Consider the following 21781-nt stretch of genomic DNA (forward strand, 5'->3'; position numbering starts at 1 on the left):
CAAGAAGCAAGTGGAGGGCATTTCAAGCGGAGGGGACCTTGGTGTGAAGCAGGAACACATGGAAAATCCTGACACCTTCAGGGAACTATGAAGACACATTGTATCTGGGTCAAAGGTGAGTGAGGAGACATGGGCCGGAGTGAAACTAGAAAGGCAGGTCCAGACCACCTCGGGCTCGAATGTCATTTAGCATACCACGGGACGGTCCTGAAAGACTTTTTTGTTCTGTGTATTCCTCGCGGCAATCCTGTGAGGCAAGAGTACTATCCCTAATACATAGGGCTCAACTGGGGTTCAGAGGCCAAATGAGCCTTCTTTTTAATCGTTCATTCTCAAGTCTATCTATCTATCTATCTATCTATCCATCTATCATCTATCATCTATTATTTATCATCTATCTATCTATCATCTATCTATCATCTATCGTCTATCTGTCTGTCATCTATCTATCTGTCATCTATCTATCTATCTATCTATCTATCATCTATTATTTATCATCTATCTATCTATCTATCTATCTATCTATCTATCTATCATCCATCTCTATCATCTATCTAGCTAGCTAGCTAGATATCTAGCTATCATCTATCTATCTATCTATCTATCTATCATCTATCATCTATCTATCTATCATCTATCTATCTATCTGTCATCTATCATCTATCTATCTATCATCTATTATTTATCATCTATCTATCTATCATCTATCATCTATCGTCTATCTGTCATCTATCTATCTGTCATCTATCTATCTATCTATCATCTATTATTTATCATCTATCTATCTATCTATCTATCTATCTATCTATCATCTATCTCTATCATCTATTATTTATCATCTATCTATCTATCATCTATCTATCATCTATCATCTATCTGTCATCTATCTATCTATCTGTCATCTATCTATCTATCATCTATTATTTATCATCTATCTATCTATCTATCTATCTATCTATCTATCTATCATCTATCTCTATCATCTATCTATCTAGCTAGCTAGATATCTAGCTATCATCTATCTATCTATCTATCAATCATCTATCGTCTATCTATCTATCTATCTATCTATCTATCTATCTATCATCTAGCTATCTATCATCTAACTATCTATCTACCTATCTATCTAACTATCAATCATCTATCTATGAATGGCATAAGTGACACAGAACATTGGGTCAGTTTAAGGCGCCCAGTGTGTTGATTGGATATATTCCTTTATTGCCGTATGATTACCACCGTAGTGTTAGCCAACACCCCTATCACGTCTATAATTACCGTCTCTTTTTTTGTGGTGAAAACATCGACAGTCTAGTGTCTTTGCAACTTTGAAGTATACAACGCAGCATTGTTGACTATAATCACCATGCTGGGCCTTGCAAACTTGTAGTTAGAAGATGAATAAGTTCTGGAGATCAAATGAGATATTTCGATTCCACGCGACTAGTAAGTAAGCCACCAGCTGAGACTTGAATAGTGTCTGGGGTCTGAGTTCCCCAGCTTCTTATCTATGTTTGTCCTTGCCTCTGGCAGCTCTCTGGGTTCTCAGATCTTCCACTGACTGCCTTTATTTTGCCATATGATGTCCCCTAAAGTGTCTCTTCAGAGCTGTCCTATCTGAAGAGTCTCCTCACCCTGATTTCCCCATCCCTCCTACTCCGAATTAATTATTTCTCTTCAAAACACTTATTATAATCCGAAAACTTTCTTTGTCATATACCCTACTTACATGTTTTTTCCTTGTGATTCTCCTTTAGAGTATAAGCTCCATGAAAACTTGACTGTGGTTCATTTTATTGATCACCATATCCCTTGCACTGAGCATAGGTACCTGACTCATGGTGGATGCCTAATGAATATTCATGGATGGAAGGAATGAATGGTCCAATGAATGACTTCCTCAAGGGCACAGTCTAGGAGACAGCCCTGTGCTTATGCTGAAGGTTTAGGGCAAAACTTTGATCCAAGAAAAAGATTTTATGCTGATTTGACCCATTATGGGACCCCCCCTCCCCTAATTCCTATATTTTATCCAGGATTAGTATTGAGAGGTTAGAGCAAAGAAGGTCTTTTTCATAAACAAAAGCAGGGACACCTGGATGGCTCAGTTGGTTGAATGTCCGACTCTGGATTTCAGTTCAGGTCATGATCCCAGGGTTGTGGGATTGATCCCTGAATCAGGCTCTGCTCTGGGTGTGGAGTCTGCTTGAGATTCTCTCTCTCTCTCTCTCTCTCTCTCTCTCTCTTTCTCTCCCCCTCCCTCTCCCCTGCAAGTGCTCTCTCTCTCTTTAAAAAAATTTTTTTTAATTGAAAAACAAAACAAGTGAACATAAAAAAATCTTCCAAAGCAATCAAGGAAGGCTATGTGTTTAGCAAGGATCTTTCAAATTTATCAAATATATGTTGAGCACTGAGTACATTTCAAACATCTCCAAGGATGAAATGATAAATATCACCACGTCCTTACTCATGTTACCTAAAGCTGGAATCTTTTTTTCCACCATTATTTTATGTTGTTGACTTGCAGTGATAATCTCAATGACATTTTATATCTGGAAAAACCATGGTTCCTGGGTAAAAGAGTCCTAATGGATTGAGCACCGTGAGGAAATAAATCAAAGATACATACAATTGCAGAATTTTAGGGTTATGTGGCCTCGCATACAATTTCAGCTCATGTCTTTTGCTTATAGAAGGAGAGCAGGATCACAGATTCTAAGTGACATGCCTCAGGTGACACCTAAGATGGTTGAGAGATCTGGATCCTCTGATTCCTATTTTCCAGATTTTCCTGTGTAGAAAATGAAACATTAAAAACAAAAAAGAATAAAGGGAGTTTCTTCCTTTCAAAGAAATATTGAAGCGCTCGAAGGGGGCACGACGACTGATGGGATTTGTAACGAATCATGATTTCTACTCGATGATTGCTTAACCAAACAGAAGCTCCCAGTTGAATCGTGGTGAACTCTTTATTACCTGACAGGAGGTCAGCTACTCGCTTTAGTTGCCCTCGCTTTGGTTGTTCTCTCTGTTTCTGAGGGGTTGTTTGGATGCAAGTGCACCTGTAATCATTATTTTCAACCTACATGGATAACGCTCTGTTGACTCATGTTCACCTTTAGATTTGAAAGCTCGGTTTTGTCCTTGCTAATTAAAATTACCTCATCCCTGAGACGGGCAGGGAAGATAGCCGTTCTATCCCACTGCATAACAGATAAGATCTGTGGAAACAGCAGGACCTGTTTATTTGAATCCGATTACTATCCCCTCGGGAGTGCCAGAACATCGAAGGTATTCGTAGTGAGTTTATGAATTTCTCCTGGTCGTATGCTCCTGCCTTCCTCTCACTGAGTGGTGGAAGAGGTTCCTATAACTGGAAGTATCTTGAACATGGTTGGAATGGAGTGGGTTATTGGGGCACTTTCGTCGCACTGATCTCTGTGGGTGCCAGGATTCCATGACCATTGGCTTCACAGATTCATGGGGGCTTTTGCAGGGAGAGCAGGGGCTGGTGACCCAGGTCAAGTGGGGCTGCCATTGGCAGTGAGAAGAAAATGCAGCGTCTGGTTCTTGTTGTACTGTTGAATGTGAAACACGGTCAAGGCGGCCTTAGCCACAGAGTACTTTTTCCGCCCTTTGTGGACCAGACATCTGCAGGGTTGAGGGAGAAGGTCACGTTCCAGGTGCAACACGAGTGATAGGAGTGTAGAGAAGCCGAGAGGTAGCTTCTGGACCGTCTGGGGCCGCAGTTGCAGAGGCCAGCCCAGAGTCCCCCGAGTTCACAGATACTGGGTACTTCTATCCGTTTTGCTGATGATGTGGTCGTTTGCGGTTTGCCTTTGGTGGTAATCCTTTTACACTCTTTCAGTCCGAACTAGAGGATAAACACTTTATTCACATCCCTTCTCAAGTGAGAACTTCTTCATTGTTTTGAAATACTCTGTAACAAAACGTTTGACTGCCTTTGAAATCTGTTTACAGGCTCGCCAGGCGTCGCCTCGGTACTTGGCAGTGAAGGAAGAGAAGGATCTTTTGGATCCTGTAAATTTAATTTCAGCGGTTGCAAATCCTGGATGGTCGTAAAAGGGTTTTACGCTTCGTTATCACCTACGTGTGCAAAGACATTTTTTAGTGGTGGTAGCTATTAAGATTTTGAAAAGAGCCTCATTAAAACGTATCCATCAGAAATTGTGGGTGGCCAATTCAAGCATAAAATCCACTATAAAATAAAAGTTATCACCAGAGAAACAAGTTAGAATTTTCATTGGATTTCAGTTGGATGTTTCGCACAAGTTTAATATTTACTACGTTCCGCAACGCTTTTTATCTTTTATCATAATTATGTTTTATAAGGAAATTTAATGATTTTTTCCTCTACTCCCAGCTTTCCTGCACTAAAAAATAGTATCACATTTCCTGTTGCAGTAAAAAGGGTTCCACACTACACCGTACTACCCTCAACAGTCCTTTTTTACCAGTTCCTATTGTGGTAACAATAATGACCCTTGTAAGAAGTGATTTATAGTTTATTTGAAAAGAAAACTCTCCCTGGTTTACATAACAACTTGGTGAATGAGGCAGATTGTTTTTCTGTCTTTGTAACGATGAGGACAGAAAACAGTGAGGTTAACAGTCTTTCCCACATTGAAGCAAACTGTGAATGGCCTACGTCTTTGCCTCCTGTCCTGTGCTCGCAGACCCAGGCAAAGTTACTCAAGAAAAGAGATGACTTTCATGGGGTGCCTGGGTGGCTCAGTCGGTTGAGCGTCCGACTTCGGCTCAGGTCACGATCTCGCGGTCCGTGAGTTGGAGCCCCGCGTCGGGCTCTGTGCTGTCAGCTCAGAGCCTGGAGCCTGTTTCAGATTCTGTGTCTCCCTCTCTCTCTGCTCCTCCCCTGTTCATGCTCTGTCTCTCTCTGTCTCAAAAATAAATAAACGTTAAAAAAAAAATTAAAAAAAAAAAAGAAAAGAGATGACTTTCCCCATCCAAACTAGAAAATTGAGACAATTCTGGTTGTTATTAGTACCCTCGCCATGTAAAAGAATTTTAAGTGCGTAATCCCAGAAATCCATGTAAAAGTTCATCTTAATATGTTGCATTCATCCTTTCATTTGCAGCCGATGCTCTGCTCGTGAGGAGTAGAATATCTTTTGTTTTTAAGTACTTATTTAGTGTGTGTGTGCGTGAGAGAGAGAGAGAGAGAGAGAGAGAATCCCAAGCAGGCTCTGTCAGCACAGAGCCCAACATGGGGCTCGATCCCATGAACCGTGGGATCCTGACCTGAGCTGAAACCAAGAGTCAGACGCTTAACCAACTGAAGCACCCAGGCACCCCTAGGTTATCTGGTGGATAGGAAAAAGATGTTTTGCTAGGTCACACAAGAGGGGACGGAAAGGTACATGATCTGGGAACCTGTGAAGTGATACACCAAGAGGGAAAATAATGCGAACCCTGCATTACCCACTGCGGACACGAGTCTAGGTGTAAAACGAGGGTTATTACAACATTCAGCTACAATCCTTCCCCGGCTGTCCCGTCTGCTGTCGTAAGGTGTCTCGTCGTGCACGACCACCTCTCAAATCTTTCTCCTTTCCTTTCAACTCCACGGCCACTTGGTCCAAGCCACAGCAGCTTCTGAGTTGGTCTCCCTGCGTCCTTCCTTCTTTTTGTTTATTCTCCCCTCCCCGGTCAGTACTGATCTGGTCCACAAAAAAAAACGGCTAAACCACCCCCTGGTGGCTTCCACTGCCAATCTCCCAGAGGGAGCTCAGGGCCTCCCGTGACCCAGCCTCCACCCGCCTCTCATCCTCACCTGCCCCGAGGGTCACCTGAACTCCACTGTCTAAGCACCTGTTCCACACCGCCCATGAACGTCTGTCCGCCATCACCCCTTGGTGCCTTCCCTCCCTCTGGTCACCTCAGTGACCCCTTTCATCACTAGTATTTTTACATCATTGTGGCATCCTCGGAGAATATTTCCCCGATTCCCTGTCCCCAGCTGCTCCCATCACAGGCTCTGAAAAGATCGCGTAGCACGTTCTTGGTTCTGCTTCTCAACTTGGCAGTTTTTCATTTACTCGGCAGTTATGTGATTAACGTCTATTTTTCCCACCAAACCATTTGCTGCCTACGAGAAAGGACTGCGTCTTTTTTTTTTCTTCCTCACCATTGTGTCCCCAGGGAGCAATTTTGAGTCTGATCAAATGTAAATGCTTAGCGCATCTCAGCTGCTATTTAATCTTATTATTTTTTTAATGTTTTTAATGTTTATTTTTGAGAGAGAGAGAGAACATGAGCAGGGGAAGGGCAGAGAGAGAGAGAGAGAGAGAGAGGGAGACACAGAATCCGAAGCAGGCTCCAGGCTCTGAGCCGTCAGCACAGAGCCCGACGCGGGGCTCGAACCCACGAACTGTGAGATCGTGACCCGAGCCGAAGTTGGAAGCTTAACCGACTGAGCCACCCAGGTGCGCCCATAGTAAGTTTTTACGAAGAAATAACCATTAACTTTGCCCAGGGCATTCAGGTGGGACTTCTCAGGAGACACTAACGTATGAGGTGAATTCTAAAGGGTAAGGAGGGATTTCTCCAGCAGATGAGCTGGGTCGGGGAGTTCTGAGGGGAGGTGGGGGCAGGCTCTCCAGGCAGAAGTGAGGAAAATCAGCTGGTTGATTCGGATGAAACGGAGCTTGCAGGGTGGAGGGGGTGGTGTACTCAGAGCTCAAAGCCACAAGGAAACACGAACCCCACGTTGTGGTCCGGCCACCACGTTTCTGAGAAACACAGTGGAGAAGGTCCAGGAAAGCATCCTGGTAAAATGAAAGAGACCACTGGGAGCTGGCAGAAACTAACTTCATTCATTCCCTTCTTCATTTGGTAGAAGCATCTCGGGCGCCAGGAGCCGCCCAGGTCGGAAACGCAAAGAATGCGAGGTGGTGGAACCACAAAACACGGCAAGGCTTTTTGGGCCAAGGTGGGACATTTAAGAGGCTGCTCATCCTTATTCAAACCCGCGTATGCCTTTTTAAGGCATAATAACCATGAAGTGGGAGGAATATATTTCACGTATGAACTAAAATGTGTTCTTGCTGGCAAAAAATATTACACCCTGGGTTACACACACCATGCTCGGTGTTTAAATTTTTCAGCAGAAATAAACATTCCGAGTGATCACATAGAACGACAGAACTAAGTTTATTCTTATTTACTTTGAGAGAGATAGAGAGAGCCAGTGGGGGAGGGGCGGAGAGAGAGGAAGACAGAATCCCGAGCGGGTCCCACACTGTCCTCGAAGAGCTCGACGCGGGGCTCGAACTCACAAACCATGAGATCATGATCTGAGCTGAAATCAAGAGTCAGAGCCTTCACCGACTGAGCCGCCCGGGGGCCCCTAGAATGACAGAAGTAAAGCAACTCTCCTTTTGTTTATCTTTACATCCCTGCACTGTCCCTGGTTGTTGTTATTGTTGTTGTTGTTGTTGTTGTTGTTGTTTTTCTCACCTGTTGGTTAAACAGAGGAATGAATGCTTCCTGCCACAGACGCTGGAGACGTTGAACAGCACTGTACCTGAGGTGAGCACGGACGATTCCAAATCGTTACACACTTACTCTCAAAATAATGTGTGTAGCCAGACCTGCCCGTGTCAAGGGGGTTCTTGAACCAACTTCCGTTTTATTCATGGACAATGAACGTGCCCGTTTGGGCTTTATCTGCACGTTAGTAAAACCCAACTGCAGTAACAGCAATGGTGCCCACTTACAACAGCAAATATTTGGAAGGAATGTGAGTTTTCTCACCGACCTTGTTTAGAATTGCCAGTGAACGGTGATCATAAAAGCAGGTGGAATTTCAGCTAGGTATGTTCTTGTTATGAAGGTTGCATAAGTTAATATGTAAAGTGTTTATCTTTTTCCAATATTTTAAAGTTTATTTATTTATTTTGAGAGAGAGAGAGAGTGCAAGCAGGGGAGGGGCAGAGAGAGGGAGAGAGGGAATCCCAAGCAGGCTCTGTGCTCTCAGGGCAGAGCCCGATGCAGGGCTCGAACTCACGAACCCTGACATCATTTCCTGAGCCCGAATCAGGAGTTGGATGCTTCACTGACTCAGCCACCCAGGCGCCCCAGTGTGTGAAGACTCAGAATTTTAAAATGAAGGGTTATTTGGGGGAAATTGGTTTATGCCTTGTCGCATGCCAGTTTTCCAAATTTGGGCAAGGTGTGTAACCTCTCTGCCTCAGTGTGGCACGAGGTGTTATTGTAAGGAAAGTGGGAAAATGGATCTATAACAGCCGCATGCTGTGTGCACCTGCTCACTGCTCAAAAATCGATGATTTTTATTACCATCATTATTACATATGAGCGCTGTCCAACAGAAATAGAGTGCAAGCCACAAGGCCTGCCATAAATGGAATGTCAAGTTTCCAGTAGCCACGTCTCAAAAGTAAAAAGAAAGAAGTTGAAATTAATTTAATAATTTAAAACAAGCTAAATTCGTATTAGAACAACAGCTTATTGACACGAAGTAACTTAAAAGTACGCTTCATGTAACCCAACGTAGCCAACTGTTACCACTTTCAACATCAATATACAAATCAACAATGAGATTGATTACATTGTTTTCCTAGTCTTTGGAATCCAGTGTGTATCATACACCAGACCGTGTCTCAGTTTGAGCCACTCACCCTGCAAATGCTTAATAGGCACAGGTGACTCTGTCAGATAGCACAGGTATAGATAGTTACTCTAAACGGTGGCATAGATTGAGGCTATAAATAGTTTGGGTAGTCAAGTACAATCAGGGGTGTCTGAGGGTCATCCTGAACTTTGAAATATTTTATATAAAGTACAGATGTTCTTTATATAAGATGTGTGTGTGTGTGTGTGTGTGTGTGTGTGTGTGCACTATTCTAATGATGTACCAAATAAAGATCTTTGTAAGGGTCCACTTAGAGTTCAGCGCAATGCTGTTTTTCCTATAAACATTTATGCTTCCATTGGTCAGCTTTTGAGACCTCTGTCTACTGAGGTTGATCGCACTGCCTGCCAGGAATCTTACAGCTAAGTTGCGTATTCTGTCGTGACAGTTCTCTTCAGCCAAAGTGTTTTCTATCTGCCCTACTCATGGGTCCTTTTTGTCTGTTTGCTCTACCAATTTTGCCTAATTTTTGCCAAGTTATTTATTTGTTATTGCTTACCGAAAATTATTTGAAGAGAATAAATAATCTCTAAAGGAACGGGTATAGAAAGGCTCCTAAGAAGCGTTTTGTTGGCAACTGCTTCGGACAGATTTTTTCGGCTGAATGAGTTACAACCACAGGTGAGACGCGACTTGGAGATTGGGATTCTTAGAAGAGTAATTAAACCTCAAACTCTAGATTGAGAGATTTTCAGAGCCTGGAAAGGCCGAGAGATTATTTAGTCCGACTCTCTGAGCGCCACGGAATTGAAACCTTAAAGGTTTCAAGACGGTTAATGGCAGAACTGGCTTCCAGACTGACCTTCTCCCAGCATATAAGCTGCCTCTACATCCATTTCAAAAAGATCCAGATAAATGAATCTTTAAAGAATCAGCTGTTCTTGGAGAGCGGGCAGAGGCGTTTAAATCTTGACATTTGCTGGTGTATTGGAGACAGGGTAACACTGATTTATATATTATTTGCCGAGAGAAGACTGTGTTGGACCTAATTGGGCCACCCTATGAAGGAGTCTAGGCTCTCCGTCCCTGATAATAGAACCATTATTCACGTGAGATGACATGCCACTGGGAGTTTGGCCTGTAATAGATCTTGATTTTCATCAACCGTACTCGATAAAACCACACAACGTACTAATTGCTGAAATTATTTAATAAAATTTGACGTTGGTTTGGGAGAAAAAGCAGCCCTTCCCGTACACTTATCTCAAGCCTTTTGGAGAGCAGTCTGTAAAGGTGTATCAAAAACCTTCAAAATATATATGACCGTGGGACCAAAAATATAGCTTTTAGGCATTTAGTGCAACTCAGCATAGAGTCTCTGCTTATGCATGTTAACATTATACAAAGTACCTTCTGGTCACACGTCTGATCCTGGGAAGTAGGGTAAACCCAACGATGCCCATTTTATAGATTAAGAAACCAGGGGTTGAGCAAGTTTAGACCAGCAGCTTGAGGTCCCATAGCTAATACACCGCAGAGCCCGTACTCAAACCTGCCTCCAAATCCAGTACTTTGAACGCTACGGTGAGTGTTGTCTTCTACAGTTCTTGTCCACTTCAAATATATGCTGTGGTAGCACTTCCGGATAAAATACAGGACATCCCCCGAAACTCAAACTTAATATCAATAATAAACAAGTTTGAGTTTAAGTCTGTTCCTAAACAGTGCACGGATGTCCGCGCAATATTTGATACATACTCATACTGAAGTTTTGTTTGTCAGTTACCCGACATTGAAACTGAACTAAAAGTCTTGCCTTTCTATTTCCTTCATCTGGCATCTCTATTCCGTGGGTGCCGGGGTTCCGGGCCCGAAGATAATCAAAAGGAGGACAAGATGGGTGGGGAGTACAAAGCCATTCGGCCAGTCTCGATGCAACAGGAGTCAACGTGAGTTGTCTAAGGTTGGAGAGACTGCACGTAGAAAACCATTGGCCAAAGACAGAGTCTTCATCTAGACGGGATGACTCTGAGCGTCTTACGTTGCGTAGTCACGCAAAATAAGTCCCAGTCTCTCCAGGAGGGAATATTTAAATTGTTTAAGAGTTAGGCAGTGGGGCTAAAAAGTAGACAAGAAATCTATTGGATCTTATACAAAATATTATGAAGGAATATCAGACTTAAATACTTGCTGGAGAGAACACGTGTTTATGGTGGCATACAGGCATGAATGACCCTATTACACGACAGTGAGTTTGTTTATTGCACATGTAATTGAAAGGAAGGGGTGGAGGATAAAGACAAGTAGAAGGTGAATCAATGCCGTGATGATAGTTTTTTAAAGAAATAAACACAGTATAGAGAGAGTGCAGTCAAGTTTCCTGGAAACAGATCGAAAATATATTCAGGGGGTTTACTGGGAACACACAATGAGGGAGTAAGGAAAGGCTGGGGTGGGCAGAGGGAGACGTTCAGTCTCAATGCACTTAACACAGAGAATGCAGTCAAGAGCCTGGGAGGATCTGGGGCAAGATGACCCTTCTGGGTTGTCCCAGTTTGAAGCAAGTGTTTTGAGTTTTGTATCTCTGCATAGACCAGTCATTGGATGAGGGATGCCCCCGGGAAGGGGAGGCGTATCCCTCTGGCTGAAGGTGATCCCTAGAGAAGGGCAAAGTGCTCACCTCCTTCAGGGGGCACTCTTGGCAGGTGGGAACATGAGTGCCTCGGTCCCGAAGGAGATCGTAGTGGCACATGCCACGAAAGAAGTGACCAGGTGGCAGCCATGGCCTAAAGTTCAGTGGGACATTGACAATGTCTCCTGGTGGGGGATTTGGTTGTAAGGCACGACTTGAGCAAATGGGTGACTAATCCGTAGGATGGACTCCCATGGGTATGGCCAGCTCTCAAGGGTAATGACCCAGAAGAAGGTACACCTCACAACATCCACACTGGTGTGGAGGTATTTGGAGGCAAGTACTTGACTTCTTTGCGTTTCTTACTCATTTGTTTTGGATTGGAACATGCCGAGCAACTGAAGAATATAAAAAGGTTTCAAACCTTCGAGGATGGCTGACTCTGGACTTCAGCCAAAGAAGCCAAGATTCAGGGTAGTTTCCAACTCTAAGACAGCAATGGAAATGTAATCAGGAAACCGTGACAGATTTGAACGGGGTGACATTGGTGGACAATTGGAGAAAGACATAGCATGAAAACATACCAAACCTTGTAGCTGAATGGACGGTGTCCCCCTGAAACTCATATGTTGAAATTCTAACCCCCAATATGATGGCCTCAGAGGATGGGGCCTTTGGCAGGTTAAGTAGGCCATGAGCGTGGAGCCCTCATCAATGGAATTAGTGCCCTTATTTTTTTTTTTTTTTTAAGTTTATTTCTTTGGAGAGAGGAAGAGAGAGAGAGCAAGGAGGGAAGGGGCAGAGAGAGGGAGAGACAGAATCGCAAGCTGTCAGTACAGAACCCTATGTGGGGCTCGAACTCATGAACTGTGAGATCATGACCTGAGCTGAGATCGAGAATTGGATGCTTAACCAACTAAGCCACCCAGGTGCCCCAAGGATTCGTGCCCTTATAAAAGAGACCCCAGAGAGCTCCCTCACCCTTTCTACCATGTGAGGATGCAAAGAGAAGGTGATGTTCTGCAACCTGAAGACAGGTCTCACGAGAACATGGCTGTGCTGGCACCCTGATCTCAGACTTCACCCCTCCACAACTGTGCGACAGAAGTTTCTGTTGTTTCCATACCATAGTACCCGTCTATGGGACTTGGTTACAGCTTCCTAAACTAAGGGCAAAGGCTGTGAACTCAAACAGGTCTGAGTATGAACCTCAGCTCTGTCGTCACCCAGCTCTCTGACTTTCTCGGGGACTCAGTTTCACTTGGATAAGGGGCTATAAATACAGCGTATGAAGTTTAGAGAGAAAGCGCGTATAATACATATCCTAGCATCTGGCCCATTCCTGCCTCCCAAATACCAGTCCACTGTCCACCTCTTTTGAATTATGCAGTCAGCCTTCAAGACCAGCACTTTCGAACAGACCAAGGAAATTCGATGAAGAGATTAGAGGAGACAGGAAAAAGAGCAAAGGAAGAGCAAGGCATCCCTAAGTGACCAGTCTTATTTGATCCTTAAATATGTTTGACATCGGGGCGCCCGGGTGGCGACCAACTTCGGCTCAGGTCATGATCTTACAGTTCGTGAGTTCGAGCCCCGCGTCGGGCTCTGTGCTGACAGCTCAGAGCCTGGAACCTGTTTCAGATTCTGTGTCTCGCTCTCTCTCTGACCCCTCCCCGTTCCTGCTCTGTCTCTCTCTGTCTCAAAAATAAAAAAATAAATGTTAAAAAAAAAGAAATGCAAGTTCAAAGTGATACAGTATTTTGCTTTTTATGGCTGTTCATTGAAAACTGGCAAAGATTAGAACCAGCTACCAACCTTCATTCTTTGGACCAAAACAATCCAGTTTTAGAAGGAAGGACCAAAGAACAAACTCGCCATTTTAGCTCATTTAATTTTTTTTCTTTTTATCTTATTTAAAAAAATTTTTTTTTTACAATTTTATTTAAATCCAAGTTAGTTGACATATAGTTTAATAGGGGTTTCAGGAGTAGAATTTAGTGATTTATCACTTCATATCTAACACCCAGTGCTCATCCTAACAAGTGCCCTGCTCGATGTCGGTCATCCATTTAGGCTCCCCCCCCCACCCCCAATCCAATATGCCACCATTAATCCTCAGTTTGTTCTCTGTATTTAAGAACCTCCTCTGGTTTGTATACCTCTCTGTTTTTATTTTATTTTTCCTTCCCATCCCCTATATTCATCCGTTTTGTTTCTTAAATTCCACATATGAGTGAAACCATATGATATCTTTCCCTGAGTGATTTATTTTGCTTAGCAGAATATACTTTAGTTCTATCCACGTTGTTGCAAATGGCAAGATTTCATTCTTTTGGATTCTTTCTCCACTGTGTGTGTATATATATATATATATATATATATATATATATATATATATATCACATCTTCTTTATCTGTTCTTCAGTTAATGGACACTTGGGCTCTTTCCACAATCTGGCTATTGTGGATAGTGTTGCTATAAACATTGGGGTGCATGTTTGAATCAACATTTTGTATCCTTTGGGTAAATGCCTAGTGATGCACTACTGGGTCGTAGGGTAGTGAAATTTTTAATTATCTGAGGAACCTCCATACTGTTTTCCAGACTGGCTGCACCAGTTTGCATCCCCACCAGCGGTACCAAAATTTTTATGGCCACCTTGTGAACAAAGGGCAGTTCTTTTCAATTTAAGGGGAGTAAAAACCTTAAGACTCAGACAGCAGAAGTAGTATTTCCAACATCACACAGCTTGGGGATGGCAGAATTAGGAATTGAACTTTCCAAGCCCATGTCCGTTCCACTCTTCTGTGTTCCTTCATTCCATGCTTATGCATTTGCTCTGTGATAATTCATGTTTATAAAGAATTTAAGAAACGAGTATTTTCACAGTGATTCTTGGAATATTTGGGATGTAGATGTGGGCGAAGCAGTTAATACGCACACGACAACATGAACTAAAAAAACAACCTGCACGTCACATGCTTCCAATGACCATCTATCAGGCAACGGCCATGGGGTTGAGTATCCCCCATGCTGAGCTTGTTTTCCATATGAGACCTCCCCCCCCATCATGTTCTAAGAGCTATCATTCTTTTTTCAAAAAATTTTTTTAACATTTATTTATTTTTGAGAGACAGAGAGAGACAGAGCGTGAGTGGGGGGAGGGGCAGAGAGAGAGGGAGATACAGAATCTTAAGCAGGAAGAGCTATCATTCTTAACGGTGAAAGCTGACCGGTTCTATTTCCCACCTAAGCTCTTCTTAAACTATTTTTCCAAAACACTCTCACGTTTCTTTTTGTGAATAGTGCCTCGTTTAAATTAGCTGCTTATTTTCATGGCAATTCCACTGTAGAGTCGCCACTGTTTGTTTTCTATTTCCGTATTATTTTCATTCTTACTCCAGCATTCTTGATTTTTCCCTTCTGTTATTTACTCTTCTGATGATTTTTTTTTTTTTTTGAAAGAGAGAGAGAGCATGTACCAGAGGAGCAGAGACAGAGGGAGAGAGAGTCCCAAGCAGACTCTGCACTGTCAGCACAGAGCCCAACGCAGGGCTCAATCCCAAGAACTGTGAGATCATGACCTGAGCCTAAACCCAGGGTTGGACCCTTAACCGACTGAGCCACCCGGGTGCCCCTCTTCCGATGATTTTTAATGGCACTACCAAATACATTCAAACAGAAAAATTCCATAAGCACATTTATTCAGGAAGACCTCTGATTATAGATGCCCGCCTTCTTCGTCTCTGAACTTTCTAGTTGTTGAATGCTTTCTATGTGTCAGGAGCTAGTAAGGATAAACCAGAAGTTTCTGCCTTCTGGGGGCACGTGGTGTAGATACGGGAGTGGAGAAGACATGCTTCAAACACCCACAATATAATATAACAAGTGTTTCAGTCAAAGGGACCTCCAAACATTGATGGAACACCCCGTGTTCCCTTGGTTCTACCAGGGAGAGTTAGGAAACACATTCCTGAAAAAGTGATGTGCGAGCAGAGTCTTGGGGGTGAGGTATGACTTTTCATGATAGAGAAGTTGAGGGAGAACTCGCCAGGCTGTACTGCGTGCTTGGGGACCGGCTTGGTCAGAGAATGTTCAACGTACAATGTGTGGGGAGAGCATTCTGAAAACTGTCAGAGGCGGGAGGAAGACGCACAGGTAAGAGCCATCAGTGATTGTATTTATTTACTTATTTTTGGTGGGGGTGGCCCTTGTCCTGAGCCTTGAAAATCACAGGATGAGGCTGAACTCCAAGAAGCACCGGAGGGAGGACAGGACATGCCTGCCCAGTGGCAAGGCGACTTAGGTATTCGTCTCCCCCTATAATTCTTGAGACGCCGTAACTGATTTTACGCTGGGGCAGGAGACCCCTACATGCGTGAGGCCACAGTCTAATCGTTGAGAAAGAGACTGTCTGTTAGAGTTGGTAGAGTGTGGGCTAGGACTCATTGGACCTGGACTTGAACTGTGGTGCCCACGCTGGGTAGCTTTGGGAGGGTCGCCGGACCTCCCCGGCTGGACAACTGAGTTCGTAGTATGCAAGCTGCGGACTCTGCTGTAAAGATCGGAGTTACTATATTCGTGTACTTTGAATACAAAGCACAGAGCCGGTGCCAAATCACTGGTAGTTATTACTGTTGTTATTATTTGGGATTTCCCAATCTGGTAAAGGAGTGTGGAGAGGAATGACAAAAGTGGGAGATCAGAAATCTCCAGAACTCTGGTGGAAGAAAGACAAGTCTTGATTACATGGGGGAGGGGGGGAGGTCTGCTGATAGTTCTGGAAGCACACACGGTGATGTCAGCAGGGATCCTGGTGGCCAACTCAGGCAACCCGCCGTCCGCTTTTGCAGGTGAGGGTATGAGGCAGAAAGGGCAATTACCCGTTGACGTCTGTCAATGTTCTGTTCCTTCCAGCGGTTAACAGAGAATATTGCTATCTAGTAAAAAAAAACAAAAAAAACAATACAGACGTGATGTACTGGAGTATATGTGATGGAAAATCAAACGCCAGGGAGTCGTTGAGTGAAGGCAGAAGAAAGGGCAGTTTGGGACACATCGGCCATATGTTTCGGAAATTAAAAAGTACTGACTTAGCACTAGGAAGACAACCTAAAAGGAGAAAGATACTAGCTTTTAACCTGTTGCACGAGTGCAGGGGAGGAGAAAAGAGGAGCAAATGGGATGCTCGAGCAGCCTGATTGGGACTCTCAGTTCAGTCCCGGCTCTGCCTCTTCCCTGCAGACGTCCCCATGGCCATCTGGCCCCCTCTAGGAAGGCAGACTGGGCTCAGGCCCCGCATCCGGCCGGGGGCTTCTGTGCCGTACAAGAAATGGGTCTCAGTCCCAGACGACGGGCAGAAAAACAAGTTTAAAAAGGTGGTTTGTTCTTATGGTTCTTTTTTTAAAGGCTGGCTCCTATAACCCGTGGAGTCTCTGATTCTTATTTTGAGGGAGGAGGCAGTTCTGGAAAAGGCCACAAATACCTAGTGCACTCTGCCCTGCGAGACCCTGTTCCTCAAATGCAGAGCAGGCCTCGCTGCCTCTTCCTTCACTCCCCCTGCTTTTACCCGGTGTTTGCAGAGGCCCCAGGTGGAGCCACCCCGGGCACACAAACAGCCAGACGTCCAGCATCAGAATGATTTTATCTGCCTCAAGCCAGGCATCTGCACAAGGGACCTGTGTAATCTTGAGAAGTGAACCCCCCGGGCGCTGTTTGCCAAAGGGCTGGAGGCAGAGTGCTTGCTTCATGAAACTGGGGACAAGGTAAAGTTAGAAAGCTCAGGATAGACGGGACCCTTCTCTGCAACATGGCCACAGTTCAAACCCGGTTCCTGGAGCCCCCCTAGTATGCGACAGCTCTATCACTCTGACACTGGTGATCAAATATGTTTGTCCTTTTCAAAGTGAAAATTACTTTATTGCTAGAGTGGGAAATGAACTTAGTTTTGTTTGTTTTTTGTTTTCCTTAGGGCACAATCCAGGCAACGCCCCGGAATACTGGAGGCCGGAACCACAGTTCCGAGGCACTGTTCTGTGACACCTGATATTAGATTCCAGTGACACATTTTGACCTCTGCTGGTTTGTTCTAAGGTGTGGCTTTCTGTGTTTAGATGCCCTGTTCCCGAATGGAGATTATGTTTAATCTGCAAAAGCACAGTTTACATTAAGTGAAGTCGTTATGGTACTTTGCTTTTTTACAATATATGGGTTTCTTTTTTCTTTTCTTTTCTTTTCCTTTTCTTTTTTCTCTTCTCTTCTCTTCTCTTCTCTTCTCTTCTCTTCTCTTCTCTTCTCTTCTCTCCTCTCTCCCTCCCCTCCCCTCCCCTCTCCTTCCCTCTCCTCTCCTCCCCTCCCCTCTCCTTCCCTCTCCTTCCCTCTCCTTCCCTCTCCTTCCCTCTCCTTCCCTCTCCTTCCCTCTCCTTCCCTCTCCTCTCCTCTCCTCTCCTCTCCTCTCCTCTCCTCTCCTCTCCTCTCCTCTCCTTTCCTCACCTCTCCCTTTCCTTTATTCTTTAGCACAACTTATGACCCTCAGTCTTATGGTGACCAACACCCTCTCTGGTGTTGACACAAGCACCTTAGAATTCCTTAACTCTTCCAATAATTCATCTTCAATCATACATGTTTCTTTTTAGAATATTAGTTCCCCCCTTGTTTTTACACTCCTAAATCTATCAAAATCCTTGTTTTCTAATTAATGTATATCGTGAAGGTTTACCTATAAGTTAATTCCCTTTTTTTTCATTTCTGAATTTACTCATTTTGGCCTCACACTCTTTTTCTTGATCTTTCTGTCTAAAAGTTTATCAACTTTTTTTAAAACATCTTTTCAGTGATGTTTCCAGCTCTTAGTTTCATTGATCTCTTCTAGTCTCCATTTCATTTATTTTCACTCTGATCCTTATTATTTCCCTTCTTCCGCTAACTTCGGACTTGCTCTATTTTTCTTTTTCTGGTTCCTTTGGATGTACGGTTTGATTGTTTATTAGCAATTTTTCTTGCATCTTGAGCTGTGCAAGTGACAGTATTTTGGGATTTCCTTTGTGACGTCTTTGGTACCTGTCGGTTGTTTAAGCAGTATGTTGTTTTGCTTCCACGTGTTTATGGTTTTTTTTTTTTTCCAATTTGTAAATGTAATTGATTTCTGGTGTCCGAGTGTTGTTTTGGAAAAGATGCTTGATAGGAACTCATCCTTCTCAAAATTATTGAAACCTGTTTTGTGGTTTAACTTGTGATCTACCTGGAGATTATTCCCTGTGAAATTGTTCTTTTTTTAAATTCACTATTTGCAGCATAACTTCCTTTGTATTTAGTTTTCTTCTCCATGAAGGACATCCTTTAGTATTTTTAATTTTTTTTCAGTCTCCTTGTGGGTACCACTCTCAGATTTTGTCTTATAATTTCTTTTTTTTTTTTAACGTTTATTTTATTTTTGAGAGACAGAGAGAGATAGAGCATGAGCAGGGAAGGGGCAAAGAGAGAGGGAGACACAGAATCCGAGGCAGGCTCCAGGCTCTGAGCTGTCAGCACAGAGTCGATGTGGGGCTCGAACTCACAGACCGCGAGATCCTGAACTGAGCCGAAGTTGGACGCTCAACGGACTGAGCCACCCAGGCGCCCCCTTCCTGGTCTCTTCTAACACGTCTTCCTTATCTTTAGTTTACTGCTTTTTTCACGAAGATGTTGAGTTTTGGATTTACTTTTATGTACCCTATACATAACCCATTGTTATTCTCAATATGAACATTCATGCTTTTCTATAATTCTGGAAAGTTCTCAGACATTAGCATATCTTGCCTCTCCCCTGTTTCTCTGTTTTCTCCTTGTGTACCTACTGACGGACACACGTTGGGACATCACAATGCATCTAATTCTCGTCACTTTTGTTTTCTCTGCTGCATGATGTGTATTTTTCACTGCCTGGTTCTCTCTCGAGAGTTGGTTGTATTAAAGTTGCCGTTTAACTCGTCCAACAAGTTTTTGATTTCAGCGACTGTTTTGTTCATTTTTGGAAGTTCTCTGTGTCTGTTCTTTCACGGTGTTCTGGTCTTATGTTTCCAATTTCTTCTTTTATGTCTGTAATCACTCACCACATATTTACAGTCTCATTTTATGTGGCTATTATTTGAAATGCTTGGCAATCTAAACTAATTTGTTCTGTCTTCTGACATTGCTCATGGCTTGTTTGCCTGTTACATGGAGAAGTTTGGCAAAGGGTTAAGAGGACACGCTGACATCAGAACACATGGGTCTGAACCTCGACTTCGATGTTAGCTGAGTGACCTTGAACTGGTTACATCACCTCTTTATGCCTGACTTTCCTCAAGTGTAAAATGAACAGATTAATACAACCTGTCCTATGCATTAATGCCACATTTAAAATGATTAGAAAGAATTTCTAACGACGTGAGAATGTCTCAGAAATGTTAGTTCTGTCCTCATCATCCTCATCCTCAACATCCTCGTCATCATCATCTATTTGGTTTGTGAACTCATTTTCAGGGGGGCTGTGTCTTTCTGGATCCTGCGAATGCTGGTGTGGTAGGGCAATGCTATGTGGCGGTCTTCTGTTTATTTCTCTCGGGCATCTCAGGAGGATCTCCTGGGGGGACTCCTGCTCTGTTAACTTACAGGGCTTTGGGTTACAGAACCGAGGGGCTTTGTGGATCGAATTCCCAAACCTGCGGGTCAGCGGGCTTATATTTGGGTTTGAGGAGGCCCAACAAAGAGTCACGGTAACTAGGAACAGTAAATACATTAAACAGGTTTACTGTCTAGTCATAAAGACGGCAGGCCCTGCCTCCCCAAAACTCACAGCGCGGACAAGCTGAGGGAAATGTCTCTTTCTGTGGCTTGGCAGATCCCAAAAAGCAGCGAAGAAAAGGAAAACGCGGAAGTAAAACATGCCCGATTTATATGCCAAACTCCTGGTTGATAAGATGCTCTTTCTTCTTCCTCCGGAAAGATGAGGGATCAGGAGAGGGGCACTAGAGGAAGCCCCTCCAGGGGCTCCTGGGCGGCTCAGTGGGTTGACCTTCTGCCTCTTGGTTGGGGCTCCTGTCATGGTCCCGTGGGATCGAACCCTGCGCTGGGCTCTGCACTGAGCGATCTCAGAATGGATGTTAGACCTCCGTTGGAGATGTACTCCTTGAACAACCCCACCTTGGTTGAAACCCCTTGGTTGCATTTTCTCCCGTTTTTGGGTCTTATTACAAATACTGGTTATTTTATACCCAGAGTCTAGCTCAGTCCTTGGCACAGAGTAAGAACTCACTGAATACCTATTGAACAAAAGAACACATTTCCCCCTTTACGGAAAAGACGATTTTGGAGCTAAGTTAAACACGTAATGCTTATTAGAAGACACACCCACCCGATCCTACCTCCGTTACTATTTCTTCTACCGTTTCTACCCATTTTCTACCCCTGGAGTTCATGTATTTAATGCTTATCCTCATCCAGGGACTTCCCTACAAACTTCTAATGCATACACTCATAAAATCCTCATAATCTTCTTAGACTGAAGATATTATCACTACTGCCCTTTTGCTAATAGTGACATTAAACAACTTGTTGTAGATCCGTAATTCTCAACTGGGGAGAATTTCATTCCCTCTCCAGGGATGTTTGACAACGTCAGGAGATATTTTCGGTTTTCGCAACAGGGGTAGGAGATCCTTCGGGTCTTGTTTGTAATTCCTGTATTTTTCACCCCCTCCCCGGGTGTGTAATGGCCTCACTCAATCTTCCATGTATTCAGATTTTCATTCATTCATTCATTCATTCATGTAACCAAACATTTGCTGAGTATCCAGTTGGGCGATGGGTCCTAATCAGTTGCTCTCATACATTCACACATGCATCATTTCGCTCAACATCCAAGAACCTACTTAATACCTGGCACCTATTAGGCCGTTGTGACTCTTAGGATAAATAAGGCATCATCCTGACATAAAATCTCGAACATGGATCTTACGCTCCAGCGGAGATGAGCATCATGTAAAAACATATACCCCAATTCAACTGGGCGCATGTTATTGGTGGTAAGAACTAAATCATGTAGGAACATGTAGAAGCTGGAATCTCAGTGGGAGGGTCTCTGAGACGGTCCCCTTGTGTCAGTGGTGGATGTGATGCATCCGATGGTGTTCAATCTGCTCGGACACAGAAACACACTGTTAAGCTGCAGGTAGTACTGCCCTTGGCAGTGATGGTGGGGAGGGTGTAAAAGTCCTCTGGACTCATGCGGTGGGGCTGTGTAACTGACTGAGGGTAGGTACCCAGCAAATGGCAGCATTTATTAGAAAAGAGGTGGCTACAAAAATCTTTATTTAAATCTAGGGCTTCAGGAAAGCTGTTGAGGAGCAGCTGGGTGGCTCAGTCGGTTGAGCCTCTGACTTCTGCTCAGGTCATGATCTCACAGTTCATGGGTTCGAGCCCCACCTCGGGCTCTGTGCTGACAGCTTGGAGACTGGAGCCTGCTTCAGATTCTGTGTCTCCCTCTTTCTTTGCCCCT

This window comes from Panthera pardus, unplaced genomic scaffold, assembly GCF_024362965.1.
Source record: "Panthera pardus isolate Hobbes unplaced genomic scaffold, ASM2436296v1 HiC_scaffold_7, whole genome shotgun sequence".
In the NCBI taxonomy this organism is placed as follows: Eukaryota; Metazoa; Chordata; class Mammalia; order Carnivora; family Felidae; genus Panthera; species Panthera pardus.